This window comes from Dama dama, unplaced genomic scaffold (genome assembly GCF_033118175.1).
Source record: "Dama dama isolate Ldn47 unplaced genomic scaffold, ASM3311817v1 ptg000082l, whole genome shotgun sequence".
Taxonomy (NCBI): Eukaryota; Metazoa; Chordata; class Mammalia; order Artiodactyla; family Cervidae; genus Dama; species Dama dama.
Window position 1 is genome coordinate 2,076,008 of NW_026870900.1, and position 5,626 is coordinate 2,081,633.

Below are 5,626 nucleotides of genomic sequence, written 5' to 3' on the forward strand. Positions count from 1 at the left end.
CCTCTGAGCTCCAGCACCTTGCAGTGTGGAGACAGCCCCTGCCAGCAACCTCCTCTCCAAGGAGGCCTCAACCGAGGCCTAGGCCCAGGGGAAAGGCACCAGCGGGGATGAGCCAGGGGAGGCGCCCGAGCATGTCTGGACCCAGTCCCCGCAGCCTGCCCCTTGGTGGGGCAGTACCCCTGGAGGCCAGGAAGGTCTGGGCAAGGCTGGCCAGGGGCACGGGCCCTGCTGGGTCCGGCCCCTGGCCTGTGGGGCCTCTGAGCACATCCGGCCCTTTCCCGCTGGAAGACCTCCCTGGCTGCCTCCAAAGGCCGGTTTGCAAGCGCTCCCGCCCACTGTTCCCAGCAGGAGGGCACAATGCTCCCAAGCCCGGGAGAAAAGCACTTCGGGGTGGTGCTCTCACCGGGCCCTTGCCCCTGAGCCTGGGGGCCAGGCAGGGGGAACACACTCCCAGGCCAAGGCAGAACGACATGCACACGTCTGTTCCTGCCCCCTACTCCGGCAGAGAGCTCGGGGGAGCCAGAGACTGCCAGGCTCCTGCTGGGCTGGCTGCCTGTGTGGGACGGGGCAGAGCCGACCTAGGGGCAAGTTGGGCCTCTTGCTCTCCGTGCTGCCCTGAGGCTGCTGGGTCAAAGAGGTCTTGGGCATCCAGCCCTTTGCTGGTCCCTTCCCTCTGACGAGGCCCTCTGAGCTCCAACACCTTGCAGTGTGGAGACAGCCCCTGCCAGCAACCTCCTCTCCAAAGAGGCCTAAACCGAGGCCTACGCCCAGGGGAAAGGCACCAGCGGGGATGATCCTGGGGAGGCGCACGGACATGTCTGGACCCAGTCCCCGCAGCCTGCCCCTTGGTGGGGCAGTACCCCCGGAGGCCAGGAAGGTCTGGGCAAGGCTGGCCAGGGGCAGGGGCCCTGCTGGGTCCTGCCCCTGGCCTGTGGGGCCTCTGAGCACAACCGGCCCTCTCCCACTGGAAGACCTCCCCGGCTGCCTCCAAAGTCCTGTTTGCAAACACTCCCGCCCGCTGTTCACCCAGGCTCGCACAATGCTCCCAAGCCCGGGAGAAAAGCGCTTCGGGGTGGTGCTCTCTCCGGGCCCTTGCCCCTGAGCCTGGGGGCAAGGCAGGGGGAACACACTCCCAGGCCACGGCAGAACCACATGCCCACGTCTGTTCCTGTACCCTGCACTGCCAGAGAGCTTGGGGGAGCCAGAGTCTGTCAGGCAGCTGCTGGGTTGGCCGCCTGTGTGGGAAGGGGCAGAGCCGACCTAGGGGCAAGTTGGGCCTCTTGCTCTCCCTGCTGCCCTGAGGCTGCTGGGCCAAAGACGTCTTGGGCATCCAGCCCCTTACTGGTCCCTTCCCTCTGACGAGGCCCTCTGAGCTCCAGCACCTTGCAGTGTGGAGACAGCCCCTGCCAGCAACCTCCTCTCCAAGGAGGCCTCAACCGAGGCCTAGGCCCAGGGGAAAGGCACGAGCGGGGATGAGCCAGGGGAGGCGCCCGAGCATGTCTGGACCCAGTCCCCGCAGCCTGCCCCTTGGTGGGTCAGTACCCCCGGAGGCCAGGAAGGTCTGGGAAAGGCTGGCCAGGGGCACGGGCCCTGCTGCGTCCTGCCCCTGGCTTGTGGGGCCTCTGAGCACAACCGTCCCTCTCCCACTGGAACACCTCCCCGGCTGCCTCCAAAGGCCGGTTTGCAAGCACTCCCGCCCACTGTTCCCAGCAGGCGTGCACAATGCTCCCAAGCCCGGGAGAAAAGCGCTTCAGGGTGGTGCTCTCTCCGGGCTCTTGCCCCTGAGCCTGGGGGCATGGCAGGTTGTCCACAATCCCAGGCCAAGGCAGAACCACATGCACACGTCTGATCTGCCCCCTGCACCGGCAGAGAGCTCGGCAGAGCCAGAGTCTGTCTGGCAGCTGCTGGGCTGGCCGCCTGTGTGGGAAGGGGCAGAGCCGACCTAGGGGCAAGTTGGGCCTCTTGCTCTCCCTGTTGCCCTGAGGCTGCTGGGCCAAAGAGGTCTTGGGCATCCAGCCTCTTGCTGGTCCCTTCCTTCTGACGAGGCCCTCTGAGCTCCAGCACCTTGCAGTGTGGAGACAGCCCCTGCCAGCAACCTCCTCTCCAAGGAGGCCTCAACCGAGGCCTAGGCCCAGGGGAAAGGCACCAGCGGGGATGAGCCTGGGGAGGCGCCCGGGCATGTCTGGACCCAGTCCCCGCAGCCTGCCCCTTGGTGGGGCAGTACCCCCGGAGGCCAGGAAGGACTGGGAAAGGCTGGCCAGGGGCAGGGGACCTGCTGGGTCCTGCCCCTGGCCTGTGGGGCCTCTGAGCACATCCGGCCCTCTCCCGCTGGAAGACCTCCCCGGCTGCCTCCAAAGGCCGGTTTGCCAACACTCCCGCCCACTGTTCCCACCAGGCGCGCACAATGCTCCCAAGCCCGGGAGAAAAGCACTTCGGGGTGGTGCTCTCACCGGGCCCTTGCCCATGAGCCTGGGGGTAATGCAGGGGTTCCACACTCCCAGGCCAAGGCAGAACGACATGCACACGTCTGTTCCTGCCCCCTACACCGGCAGAGAGCTCGGGGGAGCTAGAGACTGCCAGGCTGCTGCTGGGCTGGCTGCCTGTGTGGGACGGGGCAGAGCCGACCTAGGGGCAAGTTCGGCCTCTTGCTCTCCCTGCTGCCCTGAGGCTGCTGGGTCAAAGAGGTCTTGGGCATCCAGCCCTTTGCTGGTCCCTTCCCTCTGACGAGGCCCTCTGAGCTCCAGCACCTTGCAGTGTGGAGACAGCCCCTGCCAGCAACCTCCTCTCCAAGGAGGCCTAAACCGAGGCATAGGCCCAGGGGAAAGGCACGAGCGGGGATGAGCATGTGGAGGCGCCCGGGCATGTCTGGACCCAGTCCCCGCAGCCTGCCCCTTGGTGGGGCAGTACCCCCGGAGGCCAGGAAGGTCTGGGCAAGTCTGGCCAGGGGCACGGGCCCTGCTGCGTCCTGCCCCTGGCCTGTGGGGCCTCTGAGCACAACCGGCCCTCTCCCACTGGAAGACCTCCCCGGCTGCCTCCAAAGGCCGGTTTGCAAGCACTCCCTCCCACTGTTCCCAGCAGGCGTGCACAATGCTCCCAAGCCCGGGAGAAAAGCGCTTCAGGGTGGTGCTCTCTCCGGGCCCTTGCCCCTGAGCCTGGGGGCAAGGCAGGGTGTCCACACTCCCAGGCCAAGGTAGAACCACATGCACACGTCTGATCTGCCCCCTGCACCGGCAGAGAGCTCTGCAGAACCAGATTCTGTCAGGCAGCTGCTGGGCTGGCCGCCTGTGTGGGAAGGGGCAGAGCCGACCTAGGGGCAAGTTGGGCCTCTTGCTCTCCCTGCTGCCCTGAGGCTGCTGGGCCAAAGAGGTCTTGGGCATCCAGCCCCTTGCTGGTCCCTTCCCTCTGACGAGGCCCTCTGAGCTCCAGCACCTTGCAGTGTGGAGACGGCCCCTGCCAGCAACCTCCTCTCCAAGGAGGCCTCAACCGAGGCCTAGGCCCAGGGGAAAGGCACCAGCGGGGATGAGACTGGGGAGGCGCCCGGGCATGTCTGGACCCAGTCCCCGCAGCCTGCCCCTTGGTGGGGCTGTAACCCCGGAGGCAGGAAGGTCTGGGCAAGGCTGGCCAGGGGCAGGGGCCCTGCTGGGTCCTGCCCCTGGCCTGTGGGGCCTCTGAGCACAACCGGCCCTCTCCCACTGGAAGACCTCCCCGGCTGCCTCCAAAGGCCGGTTTGCAAGCACTCCCGCCCAGTGTTCCCACCAAGCACGCAAAATGTTCCCAAGCCCGGTAGAAAAGCGCTTCGGGGTGGTGCTCTCTCCGGGCCCTTGCCCCTGAGCCTGGGGGCCAGGCAGGGGGAACACACTCCCAGGCCAAGGCAGAACGACATGCACACGTCTGTTCCTGCCCCCTACACTGGCAGAGAGCTCGGGGGAGCCAGAGACTGCCAGGCTGCTGCTGGGCTGGATGCCTGTGTGGGACGGGGCAGAGCCGACCTAGGGGCAAGTTGGGCCTCTTGCTCTCCCTGCTGCCCTGAGGCTGCTGGGTCATTTAGGTCTTGGGCATCCAGCCCTTTGCTGGTCCCTTCCCTCTGACGAGGCCCTCTGAGCTCCAGCACCTTGCAGTGTGGAGACAGCCCCTGCCAGCAACCTCCTCTCCAAGGAGGCCTAAACTGAGGCCTAGGCCCAGGGGAAAGGCACCAGCGGGGATGAGCCTGGGGAGGCACCCGGGCATGTCTGGACCCAACCCCGCAGCCTGCCCCTTGGTGGGGCAGTACCCCCGGAGGCCAGGAAGGTCTGGGCAAGGCTGGCCAGGGGCAGGCGCCCTGCTGGGTCCTGCCCCTGGCCTCTGGGGCCTCTGAGCACAACCGGCCCTCTCCCACTGGAAGACATCCCCGGCTGCCTCCAAAGTCCTGTTTGCAAACACTCCCGCCCGCTGTTCACGCCAGGCTCGCACAATGCTCCCAAGCCCGGGAGAAAAGCGCTTCGGGGTGGTGTTCTCTCCGGGCCCTTGCCCCTGAGCCTGGGGGCAAGGCAGGGGGAACACACTCCCAGGCCACGGCAGAACCACATGCCCACGTCTGTTCCTGTACCCTGCACTGCCAGAGAGCTTGGGGGAGCCAGAGTCTGTCAGGCAGCTGCTGGGTTGGCCGCCTGTGTGGGAAGGGGCAGAGCCGCCCTAGGGGCAAGTTGGGCCTCTTGCTCTCCCTGCTGCCCTGAGGCTGCTGGGCCAAAGACGTCTTGGGCATCCAGCCCCTTACTGGTCCCTTCCCTCTGACGAGGCCCTCTGAGCTCCAGCACCTTGCAGTGTGGAGACAGCCCCTGCCAGCAACCTCCTCTCCAAGGAGGCCTCAACCGAGGCCTAGGCCCAGGGGAAAGGCACCAATGGGGATGAGCCTGGGGAGGCGCCCGGGCATGTCTGGACCCAGTCCCCGCAGCCTGCCCCTTGGTGGGGCTCTACGCCCGGAGGTATGATGGTCTGGGCAAGGCTGGCCAGGGGCAGGGGCCCTGCTAGGTCCTGCCCCTGGCCTGTGGGGCCTCTGAGCACAACCGGCCCTCTCCCACTGGAAGACTTCCCCGGCTGCCTCCAAAGGCCGGTTTGCAAGCACTCCTGCCCACTGTTCCCACCAGGCGCGCACAATGCTCCCAAGCCCGGGAGAAAAGCATTTTTGTGTGGTGCTCACTCCGGGCCCTTGGAAGACCTCCCTGGCTGCCTCCAATGCCGGTTTGCAAGCACTTCTGCCTGCTGTTCCCACCAGCCGCGCACAATGCTCCCTAGCCCGGGAGAAAAGCATTTTTGTGTGGTGCTCACTCCGGGCCCTTGGAAGACCTCCCTGGCTGCCTCCAATGCCGGTTTGCAAGCACTTCTGCCTGCTGTTCCCACCAGCCGCGCACAATGCTCCCTAGCCCGGGAGAAAAGCATTTTTGTGTGGTGCTCACTCCGGGCCCTTGGAAGACCTCCCTGGCTGCCTCCAAGCCCGGTTTGCAAGCACTTCTGCCTGCTGTTCCCGCCACACGCGCACAATGCTCCCAAGCCCGGGAGAAAAGCGTTTCGGGGTGGTGTTCTCTCTGGGCCCAAGAAAGACCTCCCGGGCTGCCCCCAAAGGCCGGTTTGCAAGCACTCCCACTCGCTG